General features: G+C 38.2%; 1 protein-coding gene across 3 annotated transcripts in view; it reads right to left on the bottom strand.

The window, feature by feature from the left end:
- Positions 1–23586, bottom strand: part of LOC140162797 (growth factor receptor-bound protein 14-like) — a 206588-nt gene that overhangs the window by 92516 nt on the left and 90486 nt on the right. For all 3 annotated transcript variants that reach the window (XM_072186099.1, XM_072186100.1, XM_072186098.1), the window contains one exon: positions 923–997. The gene's annotated coding sequence lies outside the window, so the exon portion shown is untranslated. The remainder of the gene's footprint in view (positions 1–922; positions 998–23586) is intronic.

Genomic DNA, 23586 nt, shown 5'->3' with positions numbered 1-23586 from the left:
AGCAGAGCTACGGGAGTTAACGCACCTGTGCAGGAGGAGGCTGATGATGTGTGAGTGTAAAGTGTCAATCTTTTGATCGGTTCAAATGGCTGCCGGGATTGTGGCGGGATTGTGGGCTACATTTTCAGCTGGTTCTCTCTTCATCTTGTTCACGCTGAAAGGGTGTATCTTTTAAATATACCGTCCAAGACGTGGAGATATACCTAGATATGGCCTTGTGGTTTGCATGACAATGTAAGACATTTATTTTCACGTCCAAAATTCTGCCCCTAAAGCTGAAGGGCACACATAGCCGATGGATATGTACTGCGAAGATTTTGAAGTTCATGTGTCTGAACTCATTTTGTCATGAAGTCTGACGACATAATTAAGCTCATGCATGCTCATTTTGTTTCAAAGCTCATATGCTCATTTTTTTTCAAAAGATAGGGTCTCAAGCCCTAAATTGAGTACAAAATGGTTGGATGTCAAAAGTTTCATCACTTCCTTTCAGGGCATAATTTTGTGTAGGCAAATGTGGAGCATTTTGCTATGCGATACCAGCTATTACCAGGCCCGTCACGCGGGGGGGTGCAGGGAAGTGCGACCGCACCTCCCCAAATTTTCAAAAGTATATAAAAAGTCCTAAAATTTCAGTATTTGCGAGCGTAGCGAATCAATTAGGTTTTTATGGTTTTGGTCAAAAAACGGTCCAAATTTGGGGAAGAAAGTCCACTTTTCACAAAATCGCCCCCCCCCCCCGTGGAAAAAAGTCCACTTTTTCAAAATCAGCACCCCAAAAAAAAAAATCCTGCGTACGGGCCTGGCTATTACTATGCCCTACTTCCTTTGCAAATATACATACTTCATCAGTCTTTGTATGGTGAATTAAAACAATTTATTTTCCACCAAAAAAACCCCGATATAAAGTAACATAACCTACCTTGTTTTATGTAGCATGTACGTCTGAATTGTTTGCCAGTGAATTATACTTGAAGTTTAGTCCACCTCTCCAGAGCTGTTTAAAAACGAACAGAAATATATAAGTCAATGTAATGTGCATTTAAAGTGATTTATAGTGCCTACGAGCTCCTACGCACAGGCACAATGCCTAGATGTTGATCCACAGGCCTCAGCACACTTTACAGGTTGTCGCTAACCACTATGGCCCGTATCATTCCACAAACCATTAAACAACAATACAGGGACTTGCAGCTAAGAAGCGCACACCCTAGACATTCCACAATTGAACTTCACAGCCAGGATCAGCTCCCTGAGTTTTGTATGGGTTACAAGGAGACAATTAGCAGTAAGTTTCTTGTCCAGGAGAATTTCAAACTAACTCAAATTTACATTATACTAACCACCACCAAGGTTCGAACCCGCAGCCTCTCACACCATAGTCGAACGCCTTATCGATTGAGCTAATTTGACTGCTTGATGGGTGCGTATGCTGTAATGCAAAGATGAGCCCCCATTTTGGGGTTTGAGGGTTTGGAGGCGCATATCTCGGTCAGTTCTTGCTCGATTTTCACGAACAGGGTGTCAAATGAGAAAGCAAAGTCCAATTAACAAAATGTATATTTCCGAATAATCCAAAATTATCCGGTTGTTGAACACTCAAGAATCAGTATATCTGACGAGTTTCTTTTTGGGCCTGGTGTAAAAAATGATTGTTACTGTGCAGAGTACTCCAGGCGGCGAGTGGCATGATAGAGCCGGCAACTTGTGAAACCGCCCGGCCGTATGGCATTTTCCATATACTCGGTTAATTTTGTGGGGTTCATTATCGAACTCCAACGGTTTTAGCTTGTATTTATATTATTTACTAACATAGGCCTATTTGTTTGTGATATTTCAAGCGTTTTAAAATTTCAAAATAATCCCATTCAATTACACGGTTGACGGTGGAAATTTACTGAATTTAGAGAATGCACAGCCACCACCACCTGGAGTACTCTATGCAATCTCTATAGTACACTAAAACAACCCTTACCTATATTTCAAAATCAGAAGTTGACAAAGAAGACACAAAATGACTTGGCAATAATCTGCTCATCTTGACAGATTTTATCTGATTTTACTCAAACCTGACAGTATAAGCTGCAATAGCATCTCACATTGTAATGCCTCAGGACACAGTTCTATAACCCCAATATACTTATACACTATCTTGAATGACATTTAGCACACTGGGTACAAAAACTCATACTCCTATACATAAGGTCGGTTTGAGTTCCTACTGTTGAATAATGTTATTTGGACTCTGTCATTGGAGATGAGACTATTTTGGCTCATAGTACAGATAACAGTAAGACACATGAGATAAACCTTTCTGAGAATACTCAGATACCTGAGCTACATCAACATCACAAGTTTTCTCTCTATGATGACAAGTTCTTTATCTCTATCTGCAACCCTAGACTTGAGGCTTACATTGTAACTCAAAGAGCCTTGTATGAACTGTCACAGGCTCTTTAGTTTACGTCCCAGCTATTTAAAGCCTTCATTTTGATTTTTTAAGATTTTTACCATTGAAAAAAAAATCTAATTTCGAGCAGACTGTGTCCTGGACCAAGGCAATATAATTTTACATAAATTTCTTTAAAAATCTGGCAGTATCAAAATATAGTGAAGGGCAAAACCTGTATTTTATTTTGGTGGGTTTTTACCAGAAGCCTGAGTGTCATGAAAAATGTGATGGGGCTTATATAGTGGAAGGGTAGTACACAGATGTGTGCTCAGGACTTCAGAGGGGTAGCATGTCGCAAAACCCAGATGATTAGTACATTTTTGGATCTCTTTTTCCTCCAATTTGGTGTATGTTTTGGTTCAGTTTTGAGTTTTTAGTATCCTAACCACATATGATCCCCAACACTGTGTGCCATGAACTTTTGCTACCCCGGCCTCCTATTTACCCCATTCTCCTAAAATCTGCAAATATTACTTGATAGTAGAATACTAGTATTTCTCATATCCAGGTAACAAAAGTATTGCTGATATTATTACCAGATACACTACAGGCCAGAATGGACTCATCTACAGATGCTCCGTTCGCACATCCATTCCACAATCCTATCTCAAAAGTTCACCTCAAGTTTTAAAGTATGAGTTATTATACCCAGTTACACATTCAAAGGTCATTTAATGAATAGTACAAACAATTGGGGTCAAATGAACTGTGTACTGACTATGAGCATGTTTGCGATACTAGCGTTGTCACTGATCCATTGATAAAAGTTGGTGCCGATGGCAAACACATGCTACTATAAACCTGATACCTGGTTGCAACAGAATAGCTTGATCTTTACGATTGGCATTCATCTGAATATCATTAACTCCTCTGACCTCTTTCATTTTTATCTATGTATTATGTGGTTGTCCCAATCTCATCATTTTAAGTCTGTTTATAATAGTACAAGCAAATGGGGTACAGTAGTACAGACTGAATCCAGAAAATTACTACTTTTCCAAATAAATACATGATTCACGATGACATAGTAACTTTGATATAGTGCTAAAAAAATAATCATTTTTGCAGAATGAAAACAGACCCAAAATACTTAATTATGTAAACACAATGGGAGTATGAAAATAAATAGAAGAGTATCGAAAGGTTTGAAATATTAGGTTGTAAATCAAACAGTTTTTCCCTGATTTCATCTGATGCTTTATTAAAGAGGAAGCCCTGTCAGAGCAAATGGTCAGAGCAGTTCTTCTGGGGTGAACCAAACCTGCCTGGTTATCAAGTTAATTAACCAGTGACAAGGTTAACTCCGAATTTGACAGGTGCTAATTAATGTAATAACATTAAAACATCAATTAGTACCTGTCAAATTTAGAGATAACCATGTCACTGATTAATTTGATAACCAGGCAGGTTTGGTTCACCCCAGAAGAACTGCTTTGGCTGGGCTTCCTCTTTAACGCACTACCAGATGATCCCATTTATTATTATGTTTTGCTGACTCGACTACGTCTCGTCCAAAAACTCATAGCTCAACCAATAAATTTGTAGTATTGGGTTCAAACCATCCAATTTTATATCAAAATACCTTTACTTTGAATTTTGTGCTTGAAAAAAACACACACTTTTTTCTGTGATATATGCCCTATATGTATAGAGCGATCATGGTTAGGGACGCACCATTAGATTCTCAGGGTGGGGGTAGGAAGTTTTCAACAAAAAACTTCACCCACTACATGAGCAAAAAAAAAAACTTTCCCCACCAACACTAAAAAACAACAAAAAAACTTTCCTCACCTAACTATGTATAATGCATGAAATTTAATTTTAAAAAACCGCGGCGAAAAAAAATTCTTCCCCAGACCCCAACTTCCTACCCCCCCTGAGTATCAAATGGTGCGTCCCTTACCCGCTATAATTTTGAGTGAGGGGGTGGGCCTAATTCTCAGGTGGGTTGGGACTAACTGTCCCCAAATGATAAGACTGCCAAATATCCTTGAAATGCTTCCCTGTCCCCCTTCCTCAAAAACTCAAGAAATTATAATTCACAAACCCCCTCTGTGCAAGGGTTAAACTCTATACCATAAGCCCAGCCATCATTGCTTCTCTGCACCCCACCCCCATTCGAAAATTCTGAGAGAAATCCCGCTGAGACATCACAAACCCCCATCTGTGGTTGTGCCACTCACACACTGCAAGGGTTAATAAAACCCACCCCGTGCTTTAAGATTGCCAACCATCTTCGAAATGCTTCCCCCATCCCACCCCCTCATCCCTTCAAATAATATTCATAGAGAAATCTCAGGTAGAAATCATAAACCCCATCCATCTGTAATTCTGCCATTCACACACTGCAAGGGTTAAAACCCACGCCACAAGGTGACAAGTGACTATTTGTACAGCCAAGCATAATACCTGCAGGATGCGTAGTATTGTCTTATCTCTCCTCTCTCTTATTCTAAACCAAACTCCATGGTGACTAAGCCCCCAGGCAAGTTCATCTTCAAGTTTACATAGATGGTAATCACCTCATACAACCTGCAAATTTGGGGACTGACTTGCAATGGGCATATTGCCTTGCCATTGCTGTGCAGTGTTGTGGGACATTCTTAAAGGTGCACTATTAAAAAGCTATAAAGGAATTTTTGGAAAGTTTTGTACAGTGTTGAATCCTGGTATATAAGCTGCCAAGTGTTAAAGAGGAAGCCCCACCAGAGCAATTCTTCTGGGTGAACCAAACCTGCCTGGTTATCAAATTAATCAGTGACAATGTTATCTCTGAATTTAACAGTGTGCTAATTGATGTTTTAATGTTACTGCATCAACTAAAATTGTCAAAATCAGAGATTTGAAGAACTGCTCTGGTGGTACTTCCTCTTTAATGAATTTTATTGCATCCTCGTAAAACATTTTTGGTGAAATCATGATGGTAAGAACAGAATTACCGGTATGTTAAATCTTAGCCTGCTTTGGACCTGAGACTAATCATACATTATAGGTATATCAGCGCTGTTGTCAAAACCTCCAATAGCTGCTATGTGTTAAATATGAACAGTACAATATATCATATTGTAGGCCTACATATTTTACACCTAGCAGCTATTGGAATTATGAGATTTTGACAGAACAGTAGCATGACTCGATGTGAAAATAAGGTTGCCATTCTCAAAGTACAAAATGTTGAGTAATCACCAATTGCACGGTTCCGCCATATGCGAGGATAGGAGAGCCTCGTTCTGGCAGCATGCATAAATGGGAATTGAACCAGTCATATAACATAATAAAGTTAAGTAATATACTTCCTTTCATGTCTATTGCCAGTCCGAGGCTCTCCCCGCATATGGTGGAACCGTGCAATAGGCGAATTCAACAAAATTCAGCCAAATTAAAAACCTATACCTCATTAGTTCGACGAGTAGGACATACTTACCAGACTATACTCAGCTCAGACTATGATCACTATCTCATGGCGCAAGAAAGACGAATCGCGAAAGTCCAGTGACCGCACCGCCCAAAAAGCTAAAGCTCATTTGATACCTCAAAATTCAGCCAAAATTTAAGAGCCCAAATGCACTGTAGTGTACGCACATATCAAACCAATGTTTGAAATCAAATTTTCTTCATTGAGTTTAGGTTACCACTGTGGGTGAAGGCTATATAGTTAGTTATCCATGGTCGGCAAATCATGAGGATATATCTCCACAAAGGGCTAAATAATGTCAAAAGACTTAGCAATAGCTTATGAGCTTTTCAGAAGATGTTGTAGATTTTGTGTTTTATTGTAGCGGCTGTCTTTTATTTTGCGTTTAACAAAGCGACACAGCTTTTAATTTAAAGGTAAAGTCGGCTCTTTACTGAGCGAGATTACAGGCTTAATTAAGATTTGAAATCAAAGGGATTGAAAGTCATTAGCTATTGAAAAGTTAAAAAGCTTGCAGTTAGTTTTTGTTCTTGATTAAAACTCCTTGAAGGACAGCTTTAGATGTAGTGGTTTTTATTTTTAATTTAAGGTCTCTAAAAATTCATGTTTCAATGCAGGAATTTTTCCACATATATTGCTCAGGGTTGTTCTTGCTGGACTATAGTAGAGTGAGGGAAATCAGCTATCAGTGACCCAGTTAGACCTCATTTTAAAATGTTATGTTTTTTGTTAATTATTTCTAAATTTCATACTTCCCCAAGGTTGGACTTTTTTTGTTCCCAAAAAGGATCAAACAGCTCTGGGCTTCTGTAGTGTTCCAACTTGGACCCCACCAGGGGCCCTAAGATATACCATGGACAGTGGCGGCACTATGGGGGGGGGGGAGACATTTTTCCTGAAAATATATTTTTCTTGCCCCACAGTAAAAACATAAAAAATAAAATTGGATGATTGAGCCCATATATATTGGTCGAGCTATGAGTTTTAAAATATTTGACGAGACGTAGTCGAGTCCAATATTTTAAAACTCATAGCGAGACCAATAAATATTGGGCGTAATTTCAAAGCATCCAATTTTATGATTATTATGTTTTGGATCCAATATTTTTACACACTTGGATTCAACAAAACATAATAATGTGCAAAATTGGTTAATTTTACCCTCCCCCCCAAAAAAAAATACTGGCGCCACCACTGATCATCATCTGTTAAGCTTGATACCATGTATAAAAATGTTTGAAAACTAAAATATTGCTTGCCCCTCTCACTTTGGCAATCATGGTACCGCAACTGAAGCGGGCACTGAACATATCAAATGGTGCCACTGAACGATGCAAAAGAATTCGGCTTTTGCTGCCTGATAAGTCTTCCAGTCAAATCACCATAGTAATCGCTGACACAGCGTCAAAACATGATTATCTTATTTGAAAATAAAGTAGGTTCTTATTATAGAATGACTAACATATAGGCCTATTTTTGCCCATTTAACAGATACATATACTAAATATGACACATTTAGCCGATTCAGTTGCATTTTGGAATCCCAAATATCCGGATTCATGCAATAACCAGGTTGATGAGGTCATTATAGAGTGCACATATAGCGTGAAAATATTGAAATATTTTGACACTGTTCCAGATTGATAACATTGCATAAAATATCACAGTTAATACAGGTATGATTCAAAATCAATTTATATGATACTTTTTATTTTATTTCATTTTATTTTACGTGAACGACATTTCTAATATAATACTCCCCCGGGGGGTCACTCCCATTGTGGCCTGTACACCATCCGCGATAGTCAACTTTTGAAAAGCACCCTAAACAAGGATTTAACCCTTGGCTAAAACAATACCCTAAACAGGGATTTTATTCCTTGCATCAAATTTCATACCCTGAATTTCATTTCCGCGTATTAGCAATTGCAATTTTGCTACCCTTTTTTCTATTTTTTCATGTTTTTGACACCCTAAACGCGTTTCGCGCGTATCGTGCCTACCCACGAAAAAACTACCCTTTTTACGCGTTTTCATTATCGCGGATGGTGTACAGGCCACAATGGGAGTGACTCCCCCGGGAATACTCCTTTCTGACGGAAACGCGTATAGGGTATAGGCCTAATGCACAGCACTTTTGGTTGTATGCGTCATGATGTGATGTAATGTGCGCCAAACGGAATAATAAAACTGAGATGAGTTGTGCATAGGATTCGTAAATGACGAGTAATAAAACTATGATGATTTATATACATGTGATACCCAAATGAAGAGCACCTTTTTACAAGTGGTATGAAAAATTGCCCTTTTTTGTGTTTCGCGGATCGAGTTTCTTTATCTGAAAATACCCCTAATTTCGCAAAATTTTCAACAAGCATGAGTACCCGCGAATACATGGAGTGCCAAAACTGGGCTTCACAATTGGCAGTGGCAGCGCTTCTGGGGGCAAGGGGCATTTGCCCTCCCCATATTTTTCTTGCCCCCCAGTTTTGAGGCAATTTCCTCTTTTTGCGGCAATTTTGCATAAAATTTGTCGATTTTGCCCCCTGAAATTCACTTTGCCCCCCCCAAAAAAAATCCTGGTGCCGCCACTGATAATTGGTCGATGGTCCAGCTAGCAGGGCGCTCTATCCTTTATTTCATATCTCATTGAGGCCTGTTCACCTTGATTACAAGTAGCCAATTGCTTTGTCCTCCCAACATCTTGCTGCGCAACTAAGCCTGAAATTCTACCTGTGCAGAAAGACAGATACCCAGGACAGATAACTTAAAATTTAGTGGTGTGAAAACGAACCTGAGAGCTGTTAACATCGTGCCATCATGACATGCTCTCTCTATATACCAAATTATGAAACCAGCTGTTACTGTCTCTCAGTTCAAAGGAAAGGAATGAAATTGGGCTGTCACTTTGACAGGCCAATGGTTACCATGACAACGTAATCGTTAATCATGCTCAGGTAGCTTTATCCCAACCCCACCAGGTGTTACTGACAGCCTATTAATTCTCGACTTACGAATTCTTCAGGGACGCATAAGGTGCCCTATCTCTCCCCACCACCATTTTTCATGCCCTGTATCTATTTTTGAAAGCCTTTTTGTAAAAGTGATAGTTTTCGCACTGGGTAATTTTCATGCTTGCCCGATTTCGAACTATTTTGCTTGCTCTTAAATTCTCGATTTTGAGTTTTTTGTTCAACATGTTCAAAGACCTATGCATGAAAGAATATTTTCACAGGGTTTTATTTTACATGTAGTTGTAATGCGTGTGAAAATAATGTTCAGCAAAAATTTCCACTTTAACATACTTAAAGTGGCACTCTGTCATTTAATAAACGCTGAGAAAAAAAATCACATTTTGGAGCACTTTGGGAACAAATCTCATAAGCATGAAAACTTGAAGTTGAACGTATTGAAGGGTATACTTTCAAAGTCTATGCTTAAAGGCACTTAACCTACTTAATGCCATACATATGGACCGCAATGGTCTCATCCCAATGACATAGTTCAATAACCTCAATTAAACAATCATAGTGTAAAATTTGACCTCAAGTTGCAGAGTATGAGTTTTTGTACCCAAATTCTCAAAGGTCATTCAATGAATGTACAAATGTATTGGGGTTAAAGAAATTTGCCCTGATAGATGAGCATGTTGTGGATCATAGTGATACCTGAATGTTTGACTGATGGGAACACACTTTAAATGTGCTGAAATGCATACTTTATGTATTTTGCAACAATTTGACAAGCATACATGTGCTGACATACCTTGCAGAAATGCATTAGCAATCATAAAAGAAGATACACTCAGGCATTCAACCAAAAGTTGAAATAAAAGTTGCTACATCACATAACCTACTGTGATGCTGCAGTGGACCTTTTCACCTTCAGCATCATAATATGCCAATGAACTCTTAAAGCCATGTTGTAACATTTCCATAAAAATACATCATTTGTATTCCTTTTCCACAAAATGATAGTTTTCACCGTCAGATATGTCCTCTCTAAATTTCGACCTGAACGTGCGCATAATGTTGCCAATGCGTGTCACTCAGTCTATCATGACTGAGTTCGGTTCTTTTGATGTGTTATGACCTAAATCCTGGATGCCATGTATGTCCAGTGTTATATGGGTATCATGTATGTGGTCATCTAATATTTCGATCACAATAATAAAACAACTTAATTTCGTCAACACAGGCATTGACTGTTATCATACTGACATTTTTTAAAACGGAATACTACTCTTCACTAAAGTTGGACAATAAGTAGTCCTGAAACATGTAGCAGAAGATTGTGATAGTCCCCAGTAAGTTTATCCACGCAGCATGCTAGGAAATTCGGGAGCCAACATGACACAGCGCATTGTGCGCAAGTTTTGTTGTCGCACCCATTGAAATTGTGTGGCTAATGGTGAAATGTACACATTATGTCCCCACCGGAGCGGGATATACACCCATATGATGAAGGCCGCAACGGTGGGATGTTTCTCACTACATATCAGCCTCACCTGCAATTTCAGTGTTTAGGGACCGTTCACAAACACTTGTTATGGGGGAGGGGCTGATGCAAAAAAAATTCATCGCGAACATTTTTCAGGGCCCCCCTTTACAGACCTCACAAATTTCAGGGGCCCCTTTTTTACGTGAAAATTATGGGTCAACCCCATAGAAAAGCATATAAACTCAATTTTTCCAGGAAAATTTGTGGTCATTTTTTCAGGCCCCCCTTAGGAGGGTCAAAATTTTCAGGGCCCCCCTTTTGCATCAGGCCCCCAAAAAAGTGTTTGTGAACGGTCCCTTATGTTCCCTCCGGAACGCGATAGACACCCATATGATGAAGGACGCAACGGTGGGATGTTTCTCACTACATATCAGCCTCACCCGCAATTTCAGTGTTTAGTCTTATAAATAATTCCCATGTTCACGAAAAATTTTCCAAAAAAAAAAAAAAAAATGGATGGAAATCATTTTTGCTTGATACCCATCAGGGCTTTTGTTCTAACACTTTATGCCAACATTTTTCAGGGCCCCCCTTTTTGCATCAGCCCCGCTGTGTTTGTGAATGATCCCTTAGTCTTATATAAAATAATTCCCATGTTCACAAAAAATTTCCCCCCAAAAAAAAATGGATGGATGGAAATCATTTTTGCTTGATACCCATCAGGGCTTTTGTTCTAACACTTTATGCCATATGTGTTGAGACTCAAGAGGCCAGTGATGCAGCACATAAATTCCATTTGCTATGATCCATAACAGAATAGGGTATTACATGGTCAAAGTGGAGAGAAGATTGACACATGATGGCTGTCTATCTCATAAGCGGTTTTGAATTTCTTAGAAAAAAATAAGACGGAGCTTGAGTTGCACTCAGAATGGATCTCTCACACTCATCACTGCACCTGTATCTGCTTTAAAGGGACACTGTACATATAAGGCGAAGTAAAAATATTTTTGCCATATAATACGGGATAATACAGTAAGCCAAAAAATTAAGGTACCAGTTGTGTTCACCCCTGTATATCCTAAATAAAGACAAATATGTCAAAATTAAAACAAACAGTTAATACCTGACCTCTTTAGCTCTGATTCAAGACCTTATTTGTTGAAATTGGTTGAGAATTAAAGAAACGGTGATCTAAAACCTATTGAAGAGACGAAATCAAAAGTTGCACTTTTGTGTTCTAATCAGTGAAAGCACGACACTAGTTTTAACGTGCTAATCAATGGAAGTGCGGCGCTAGTTCTCTTGTTCACGAACGCTTTGTGTACAAATCAATAGGGCGTGCAATGAAGGAAACTGCAACTTTTACATTGGTATCTTCCTTGGGTTTTGGGATCACCATGTCTTTATTTCTTGAACAATTTTAACGAATCAGGTCTTAAATTCGAGCTAAAAGATGCAGCTATTGGCTGCTGGTTCCAATTATCACATATCTGTCTTTGTTTAGGTTTTACAGGGGTGAACATAACTGGTACCTTAATTTTTTGGCTTACTGTATAGTACTAGGCGCTTACCCGTATTTGGTGGTTCTCGGCTGGGTGCGATTACCTGGCTGATGGTGACTGTACCCACCAAGTTTCATGCCTATCAGACAATTTGTACTTATTTGACCTCATATGACCCCTGGTGACCCCGAAATGACCTTCCAAAAATTTGGCTCTAAATGTTGACTGTACCCACCAAGTGTCATGCCCATACGACAGTATTTACTAATTTGACATCAGCTGACCCCTGGATGACCTCGGATAACCCCGAAATGAAATGAAGTTTCATGCCCTAGACTTTTTGAGACTCTAGAGGCCAGTGATGCAGCACATAAATTCCATTTGCTATGATCCATAACAGAATAGGGTATTACATGTTCCAAGTGAAGAGAAGATTGACACATGATGGCTGTCTATCTCATAAGCGGTTTTGAATTTCTTAGAAAAAAATAAGACGGAGCTTGAGTTGCACTCAGAATGGATCTCTAACACTCATTACTGCATCTGTATCTGCTTTAAAGGGACACTGTACATATAAGGCAAGATATTTGCCATATGATAGTATGTTCATAGTGTAGTGCCCCTTCCCAAAAAAAATAACCACAAAACTCCTCACTATAAGCCAAAAAAAAAGTTGTTTGCTTGTTCTCGTCAGACCGACCGTCTTGGCAGCCCCGACCATAAAACATTTACATTTTTTTTTTTACAATTTCCCTAAAGAAGTTATGAATTTTTCGTCTAAAACCTTAAGATATAAAAGAAATGTTGTAAAATACTGTTTCCTGCATGTTTCCCCTGTCTAGTCGTACCTGGCTTGAACATGTAAGGGTTCCGATATTTCGTATTATCATCCTCAGTGTCTACACAAGATAAAAAATTGAACTTAAAAAAGATATAAGAAAAAAAAATATACGGGCCTGCAAAAATAGCCTCACCCGCAATTTCAGTATTTTTCTCCTATAAATAATTCCCATGTTCACGATTTTTTTTTTATATGGATGGAAATAATTTTTGCTAACCCATCAGGGCTTTTGTTCTAACACTTTATGCCATATGTGTTGAGACTCAAGAGGCCAGTGATGCAGCACATAAATTCCATTTGCTATGATCCATAACAGAATAGGGTATTACATGGTCAAAGTGAAGAGAAGATTGACACATGATGGCTGTCTATCTCATAAGCGGTTTTGAATTTCTTAGAAAAAAATAAGACGGAGCTTGAGTTGCACTCAGAATGCATCTCTCACACTCGTCACTGCACCTGTATCTGCTTTAAAGGGACACTGTACATATGCACATTATGTGAAATTTATTAAATTAAAGACAGCTAAGTAAAATGCATTTTGCAAACTCTCAATTGATCTTTGTTGAACTAATTAATCATTTCACAACACGAGGAAAACTCTTTGAGCTTTCATGAATCCCACTTTTCATCCCTCTTTTCCTTCTTTCCTAATCGCTGCCCAGCCTTTATTGGTGGTGTGCACCCTTACACTGACAGACAGAGTGCATCGTGTCGCGTCGCATGTATGACGACCGAACCGCTGACGCATTACCTACTAGTACGATAGACCTACCCATGTTTTTTAACATCAGCAGTTCAGTTTATGCTGCGGCATGTCGTATCAGCCAACAATGATTATATCCGTTTGTATGCACTGTGCATGCGCCACACTGCTCAGCGATCCCTCAGCATGAAAGTATAAAGCAACAAACGCTATGAACGAACTGACGGACAGGGGTATTAAATGCATGAGGTGCTATTCACATATTTTGACATAATACGTAATATGTTCATAGTGTAGCAGATTTACAGTAGTGGTGCAAATGCCCCCCCCCCCCCAACACCTCATTATAAACACAAGCCGTTTCAATAATTTACAATAAACCCAAATCAGAAATGTACCAGGATCTCAAACATTTTCTGTCAAGACTATGCATGATGGGCAAGTGGACAGCGGAGAAGGCTAGTATTAAATATACTTTAACCCTGATATGCAGGCCTCACGGTAGGCCTGTTTGTAGGATTTATTGGGGGAAGGGGTGGACTTCAAAAAAGTGGACCTACTTTGAATGAAAAGTGTACTTGCTCAGTTTTTGAAGTGGAACTAGACCCCCTAAAAATTGCCCTTTTTAGACCTTTTCAGTGCCATATCATCGAAAAGTGGACCTTTGGTCAATTTTCTCTTATTTTTGGACCTTTTTATTGAAAAAATAGCAAAATGTGGGACTTCAAGTTTGATTTAGGAGGGGTGTGGGTGAAGGGAGGGTTGATGAATGAAGGTTATTAAACTAGATGCCATTGGGAAATGATTGCTCATAGAATATGCCTACTTTGCTCATACTGATATGAATGGATGACAAAGAACGACTACCGTATCAGTTTTGGCATAGCTTCAACAGTATAAAGGCACAGCCAAACCTGTATCACTTTCATGTAATATTACATGCATGCGTGGGCCATCTGGAAAACCTTGCAAGTCTGATACATTCCCAAGTACAAATTTCCCCTAACCCCAGGTTAATGCATGAGAGTAGGGATCAATTCCCTTGTCCCTACCCATCTGCCAACCCTAGCCTCTTTGATTGCATGCCGACTTCACTATGCCGGAATACACAGTCAGCCGCTCATATGCATTGTACATTTTCCTTTTTAACTTTCTCCGCCAAGAGGTATGTTCAGAGGGACAAATAGCTCAAAAGATTTGAACCTGTAAATCTTTCCCAAGTTCTAAGTTATAGCCACTAGTGGTTTCAACTTTCAACCATGGATTCTGAATGAAACTCACTGAGGTAAAGCCCCAGGTCATGGACACCGGAATATCCGAAATTGTGAAGTTGAATGTGACAATGTATAGAGAGTCAAAGTCAATATCATTGATAATGGAGCATATAACTCCTATGGTCGGGGATGCTCAATCTTCCAAAAATATGTCCACTTCCTTGTGGCTCAAATAGTCCAAAATTGTCAGGGAAAATTTACAAAGGAACTGCCTTTCTTGGATGAAATTGTCCAAAGGATCAAAAGTCCAGGGGTGCAAACTGCAGTGGCTCCGGAACCAGGGGGGGCAGGGGGGCCCGGCCCCCAATAATTTTGGTGGCTATGGAAAAGTATAATTGGGCCACCCCAGCCCCTGAACTGCTATACTGGGACGTGCCACTCAAAGAAATGGCTGGTATATTATGCTTTCTGGTATTAAAATGGCTCCTTGTTTATGCCAAAAATATTATAATCTGGCCCAAAATCCGGGCAGGCTGTATATTCCTACCAAAACCAAACTTGAGCCCCTCCCCTGGTTAAAGGTCCACTTTTGAGCCAATTTTGTCATGAACCTGCACCCCACAAATGCTTGCTATATTTGCCCCAATATGATGAGGGGTATGCCGCTGAGAATATGATGAGGGGTATGCCGCTGATAATTTGAAAGTGGACGCATAAATATACCAATTTTTAAGAAATTTGGACCCATTGATATACCAAAAATTTTCGGCCAAATTTAACCCAAATTGTCTTAGTTTTTACAAATTTGTTTGGGAAAGTTTCGAAATTTTGACTAGATTGAGCCAAAATTGGGCTATTTTTCAAAAAAAAATTGAAAAAAGGACCCATTCATATACCAAAATTGGCTAGAAAAAGGGGTCATTGATATACCAAAAGGCCAAAAATGCTACCCATATTTGCGGCACGTCCCCGTATGGTCATTTGTACTAAGTAACCCCCTGGGTGTTTGCTCAGAAGTGTAACACCTCTGAGTACATCATGGCATAAACACCAAATGAAAAATCCTGAAGTCCGGATCTCTTCCAAATTTAACCTTCCGTGTGAACACAACAATGAGATGATGAGCCAGTTAAAAGAAAATCCCTGGTTAGAGGTAACCAGAAAGTCAGGTCACTGGCCACTTTGACTCAGTATGCTGCATTCACACTACAAAAGGGAGTACCTTATCGATATCCACACCATCACTTACATTCCTCTGCCATGGTACATGGCTCTCTCATCCTTTAATCTTGGATTGGAAGTAAAGATGTAACCAATTTGTTATATTGCAAAATGGTAAACACAAACCAAAGCAAGTCAGCAATAAAATTGAATTGGGCAATATAAAATAAATTTTAGATGTTTTTTATCAGCAATTTTAGATGTTTTTTTTATCAGTTCAAATGGTTATAAATTCTGCATTTTTTGGTCTCAAGCAAATTCTCTAGAATTTCGAATCTAGATCATTAGATGGAGGCCCCTATTTAACGTGAAGTTTTAGGTATTTAATTATTTTATTGATTTTTTACCAGGGGTAAGACGGATGGAAAATAAATAAACTAATTAAATATCCAAAGCTAACACTAAATAGGGTGGCTCCGCCTAATGATATACTCTAATCAGACAAATCAAGACAAAATAATGAGAGTCATTGAGTCATAAGGCCACTAACAGTCAATTTTGAGTTTCCTGTCACATAATTTCTGAAAACAAGTGAGGTAACTTTTTCATTATTCATTATTCATTATTTTTCTGCCTTTCATTATATATATGACCAACACGCATGTAAAATGTGTTGTTATTTGCCGCACACTCACTTGAAGATGGATGTTTAGCCCAAATGAGATTCAAAAGTATATTAAAAAAGAGTCTGCAAGGGTGACAGCAAAATGCATGTTTTGATTTTGATTTTTCCACAAAAAATAAAGGGATATTCATAATTGTTTTTGCAAATATAACCAGTTTTTATCAGTATTTTTTGGAAAATCACAATAATGAATTCAAGTGAGGGTCAGAAAATGAAGTGAGGGCGGGTGACGGGAAACTCAAAATCGACTTTCCTTGGCCTAAGGGAAAGTCCTGAAAACAACAAAGTATAGCTTCTGCTTGTCCTCAAAATATGTCAGTATCCCCAAATTGTGTGATATTTCCAAGTATTTCCCATAACAATTTTGTGATCGCCACCTTAAATTGGTTCAAGCCTTTTAAAAATAAAATATTCTTGTGCATAAAATTGTTGTGAATCAACAGGTCTCACAAAAATTACTATGATACAAACACAACACTGGAAGTCCTACCTGTAATCATATTGTGTGATAGGAATGGTAACCCTAGCCCTACGCTGGAGGGACTACAGTTGTGTTCACATTGTCGGACGTATGCCCGGCGGAACTTGGTCGGCGCAAGTTGCTAGGAGTAGCGGTAGGCGCTGCCAGGAGTAGTGGCAGTGTGAACGATGGTCAGCGTAAGTTCCGCCAGGCGTACGTCAGACGATTTACTCCTGGAGTAGGGAGCTGGGTGTAACCTCCGCCAGGCGTAAGTTGCAATGTGAACGCTGCTACTCCTGGCACCCGGTGTAAGTTTGACCTTTTGATGGTTGGAACTAAGAAATAACATAGCGTTGTTGAAAAAGGTCACGGAAACACCGGAAGTGGTAGCCGATGTTTACGCCGACCAGAAGTAAATGCTTGGTGGAACTGCTCGGCATAGTGCTAGGAATAGGCTAGGTGTGGACACGCGGTAGGAGTAGCGAAAATATTTGTGGAATTTTGATCAATGTTAGCGTAAGTTTACGCCGGGTGTAACTCAAAATGTGAACACGCCTATAAGTGAATAGCCGGCCATGTAAGCAATTGTTGAAATGGACTAGTACTCTCAGTGTGGGCAAATTACTTTGGGCAGTGCAATACTGGGCTATTCAAGTTGAAAATCATACCCCCTATGAAAAACATGACCTTAATTTCCCACACAGGGGGTGTGAATTTCAAATGGGGTTACTCCCATGGAAATCTACACCCTCTGTGTGGAAGATTAAGGTCATGTCTTCCATAGGGGGTGTATGGATTTTAAGTGGAATAGCCCATTTTTTGAGTTTGGACACCTGCTTTCGACAAGAAATTGAATTTGTACCACTGCCCCGGACCACTGCACCGTCCGATAGCACCCAGCAAATTTGACAAATCTAGATTTGGTGGAATTTACCATGTTTACAAAGTGATTTTTTAAAGGTTGCATAATTTCCAAAATGTGGATTTTTTTCAGAATTAAATTTGGTTACAGAACTTATGTGCAAAATGCCCGCAAAATGAACGTTTTCAGGCTATTTTGAACAGTTTAACATGAAAAATGGTTCCCGCTGTGATTTTTTCTTTCTAGTTTGGCCCTTCTTGGATACATTTTCATCCCCTCCCCCAAAGAGTGGACCTTTTTGTCAAGGGGGGGGGGGGTATTTCAGACACAGACCCTAACTAGGGTCAGTGCTTCTGGTCTGCCCATCCCCTACAATGTAAGGGCCATTACAAAGGCCTGCTTTCTACCAAATGCCACGACCAGAGCAGCCTAAAATTTGCCAATATTTTCCTTTCAAATGAGCAGCAAAAACACCATATTTTTTCCAGCAGGCATGGAGAAGGTGATAGTGAATTTTAACAGGGGCAAAGTCTTAATTTTGATGGAAATGTTACAATATCGCTTTAATATTAAGGGATCTAAAATGAGCGTTTATTGCGTTTCGACAGTATTTTTTGTGGGACATGAGAGCACCTCAGACCTATCGAATTGCGTTCTGAATCTGAAGCATGTCTTTCTGATATCAAATAATTTTCATTTTTTGAAAATCACAATATAATACAAATTTTATGACAAATTATAAAAAGTTGATATTTTTCAAATTTTTGATATATAACAGTCCTCGAAGTAAATTATATAAATCTAATGATATATTCTTAAAGTGTATGTAGCAAGGAGGAAAAGCCGACCTTTTGACCTTTCATATTGAAGATATGGATTTTTTCCCCAAAAGACCTAATTTTTTTTGGTGTTTTTTGTAAAATAATCCATATTTTCCATACGAAAAGTTGAAATTTTCAATTGATCGTCGGCTTTTCATCCCACCTACATACACTTTAAGTATAAATCATCAGATTTATAAAGTTTACTTCAAATACTGTTAAATATCAAAAATATCAATTTTTAATGATTTGCCATAAAATGTGTATTAAATTGCGAATTTCAAAAAATCAAAATTATTTGATATCAGAATGACATTCTTCGTATTCAAATACAATCGATATGTCTGATGTGCTCTAATGTCCCAAAATAAATACTGCCCAAACGTTCATACCATAATTTTACCCGGAATTTTACCTCATATGCCTATACATTGTCTCCAACGCTCCAACATGGTGAACAGATATTTAGTATGCTATTCAAGTTCACTAAAAGTTCACATGTCACGACTTTTTATGACTGAAAAAGGCGTTAAAAGTATTCATCCTACAATTTGTAAACATTAAATGATTTAAAAGTCAACCCCATAAAATGTGGTCAAAAAAGTTACTTGTAGGTGTATTTTATGGAAAATACAACTTCATTCATATGCAATTTCCTTTTCTTTGTACTATTTGCATTCTGCTGTGTATCAGGTATCCAAAAAAAATGTTGATGATATTTTTAAATATCATCAACATTTTTAAAAAACACTAGGATCCACAACATGTTCATCTATCAGGGACACAGTTCTTAAACTCCAATACATTTGTACATTCATTGATGACCTTTGAAGATTTAGGTACAAAAACTCATACTCTGCAACTTGAGGTCAAATTTTGCACTAGTACAGGGTGTCCCAAAAGTCTCGATACCTTTTTAAACCATTGTATCTTTAAAAAAAAATAGTATACAGAAAATATGAAAACATATTTAGAAAGAGGACATTTGGGCAATTTTTTGGTACCAAACTTGCTAATATTTGCATGTTGTAGTATGAAGATACGAGCAAATGTTTATCATATTGGAAAATCGTTCTTTCAACCGGAGAAACAAAAACACTTAATTAAATGCAAGCGAATTGTCAAATTAACACCCTCTTCTGCTTTTGCTCACAATCCTAACAAAGTGACTTGGTAAAGTAATTTTCCTTATCTCAAGGATTTTATAATGTTTTGATTGAGTTGATACCCCTATCATTACTGAATTGTCACATTGAAACTCCCCTTTTCATGCTAAGTCAGAAGATATTATGCATGAATATAGCGCATATGCAAAAATGGTTAATGGGAACAAATCACCAGGAACATTTTCAACTTGAAACACTATTCCCTACAACTTCACATTATTTTTATTTTGTTCTTCCGTAGTTTGGACTTTTGTTTTGTTTTGCAAGTAGTCTATTCGGAATATGTTCAAGATGTCCATCATATAAATTCGCACACTTGCGTACTCTGTGATGAAGTACTGAATAGCGTTTCTGCAAGTGTCTCTTTCAAGTTTTCTTATCTCACTCTTTATGTTTTCCTTCAAGTCGGGTATGCTGCGAGGTTTTGTGCTATACACTCGGTCTTTGAGATAACCCCACAGAAAAAAATCAGGTTGACTTAAATCCGAGAATGAGGTGGCCAAGTTTGATCAGTTTTGAGGAACATGATCTTCTCATGGAAACTATTTTCAAGCCATGGGAGAGTCACTTTGGCTGTGTGTGGAGTCATAGCGTCCTGTTGAAACCATTGTTTTGCTCTGCTACCCCCCCCCTTCCATGCAAGCGCATTCAAGCGGTTTGTTTTTGCACAGTGCTGACATTTTGTATGCACGAATAAGTGATAAATGGCGTTGTTTCAACCTGACTTACACTATTCAAGAACAAATTCACATTCTTTGGTTTTATGCGAAAGCGAAATCGGTCAAACTTACTCAAAAGAAGTTCAGCGAACATTATCAACTCACTGGACATGCTCGAGCACCATCAAAATGCTGCATAAAAAACATTGTCAACAAATTCTTTAAGACAGGATCAGTCACGTGATTCAGTGCGCTATGGACGTAGGAAGACAAGGCGATACACGAAACATTGATAAAGTAAGGCGTGCTGTATCAGCAAGCCCAAGAAGATCTGTGAATGTTCAGAAAAGGAATGAGTGCTGTATGGTACTACTGGCGTTATGTGCCTATACATTCATCCAACATTATTTTAAGTAGGAGGCACAAAAGGGGGCAAGTTTGGTACCAAAAAAATTGCCCAAGTGTCTTCTTTCCAAATATGTTTTCAAATTTTTTGTATACCATTTCTTCTTAAAGATACAAAGGTTTAAAAAGGTATCGAGACTTTTGGGACACCCTGTATAATGTAATTGAGGTTATTGGACTATGCCATTGGGATGAGGCTATTGTGGTGCATAGTGAAATGGAGCCCTGAAGATGATCGCATATTAAAATATCATGGAAAATAGGCAAATGGGTTTAGTTCAATAAACGTCTCATTTGACTTTGATCAAACTACAGACACTAGGATCCACAACATGCTCATCTATCAAGGCGCAGTTCTTTAACCCTAATACATTTGCACATTCATTGAATGACCTCTGGAAATTTGGGTACAAAAACTCATACTCTGAAACTTGAGGTCAAATTCTGTACTATGATTGTTTAATTGAGTTTATTGACTATGCAATTGGGATGAGGCTGTTGTGGTCCATAGTGAGATGCTTTGAATATTTGGGACAAACAAACAAACTTTTACTCCAAATATTGATATTACCTTAATAATAGCCTTAAATTTATGTTCCTTCCATGGACCATGCTGAGAATTTTGATATATGGGCAAACATTACATTTTGACCTGATCAAAGAACATGCTGAATGTTAAACAATGACAAATTGTGAAACTGTCAACGGAAATTATTGCAGGGACATTTTCATTTGCCTAACAAATATTTTCTACTTAACCCTAACAGGACGGTATACTACAAAATACTACTTGATATATGCGCTGTTCGTGCATGCATCCCATGTGGTGTGATGACGCAATCACCCTAAGTGATATATAGGCACGGTTTCGCTGGCCAGCGAAGCCCAAGACCCGTGGCAAAGTGTCGCCGACCCAGTGCCTGGCATGCGAGGGGTCTCGGGTTCGAATCCCACCCAGAGCAAACAACTTCTTTCCTTCTTTTCTCTCTTTATTCCTTCCTTCTTTCCCTTCCCGTCGCCAAAAAGCCCTTAGGCGGTTAGGGTTAATGTTGTCAGGAAATTTAGTTTCTAGAAGCAAAACTGCACAAATCATACTCAAGATATCCAATTTGCCTGATAGCTACCAACCAGTTTGTAGAATTCACTATTAACACAATGACATTGTGTGTAAGCTATAAGGAATGTGCTATTCCAGAAAATAGACGCACACCCCTGTAGAGGAGTTCGGATTTCCAGAATTTTTGTCTAGTCATGATAGTTGGCAATCCAGTGTGTCTAAAGGCGAACAAATCCAGCACAAAAATAGTTCAAAATCAGAAATCGTCAATTTGAGAGACTCATTTTGACAAGATTTTTCATTAATTTAATTACATTTTAAGGCTTTTTCCAACAACATTGGCAAGTGGAATTCCGGTCATTTTCAGAAAGCAAACTTAAAAATCTAAACATGCTTTATTTTTGAAAAGTTATTCCTCTACATGGTCACAGGGGGGGGGGTGCGTTTATTTTCCGGAATATCCCAATGTATCTCACATATCTTAACCATTTTCAACAAAGTCTCAATTCTAGATCACACCAATTTGCAGGTCACATTAGCACAGAAGTGCAATGCTCCTGATTCAGCTCAAAAAGCTTTTAAAAATACAATCAAAGTAACATCACTATGGTAACAGTTAATACAGAGTACAAAATGTATGTCAAAGTTATCATGTTCTGTAAATTGCAGGCAGGGTGTTACTTTAGTGACTGCAGTTTTCCATTACCTTTACTTTCGTCGCTCGCTCGGATGACATAGTGACATATAATGAAAATGGCCACTTTGAGTTAATTGCATTTGAAGTTTTTGCAATTTTTACCCATTCATACCTCCATTAAAATGTCCCCTTTCTTTGAATGGGTATGAAACAATAGATATTGTTATGTGGGGTCTGCTTCTCCTTCTAAATCTAAACAAATACCCAGTACTCAATACTCAATAAAATCGCAAAAGCGACATCTGATTGAGAAGAATAATGGCCTACAATGAAAACGCAAATATTTGTACATAATGATTACAGATTACACATTAAGCATTGTTAAGGGATCTGGAATGAGCGTGTTGAGCGTTTCTACAGTATTTTTGGGGGGACATGAGAGCACATCAGACATATCGAATTGCATTCTGAATACGAAGAATGTCCTTCTGATATCAAATAATTTTACTTTTTTGAAATGCACGATATAATACAAATTGGAGTACCTTTAGAATACCCTACCACATCGACGGCTCCGCGAAGCTGCACCTTTTTTTTTTGTAAAACTACACCGACGTCAGCACGAATTACTTATTAATGGGATAGATTTAAATTAAGTTAGAGGTTTATGAATCAGGTTTTTAATAAAGTATGTCGGCGTTTGACTTAATGAAGTTTGCATTCATCAAGGTAATAAGTGTTAGTACGATTAAATTATTGTGGTTACTTCTAGATAGTAATAATGTCATTTGAATTGAATTTAAGCATAATGAAATAACTATATTGCATTATATAATGGCATAGAAGTATTAATTATGCGTAATAGATTTTAATGTACTCAAGTAATGATGACCGCATCATAAAGATGATGTTAATAAGCATGATATAATTATAATTAGTGTGACGTATAAGGGGCCGATTGTAATTGGTTATGAATGATTATATAATTATAATTATTATGATGGATTAGAGGGCGATGGTAGTTAATTAATAATTATGACATAATAATAATGAGTGTGAGGGATAATAGGGTTGTTGTAAGTAATTAACAATGATTGATG

The sequence above is a fragment of the Amphiura filiformis genome, chromosome 10, assembly GCF_039555335.1.
Source record: "Amphiura filiformis chromosome 10, Afil_fr2py, whole genome shotgun sequence".
Lineage (NCBI taxonomy): Eukaryota > Metazoa > Echinodermata > Ophiuroidea > Amphilepidida > Amphiuridae > Amphiura > Amphiura filiformis.
The sequence above is the reverse complement of the archived record's forward strand: the minus strand, read 5'-3'. Positions and strand labels throughout refer to the sequence as shown.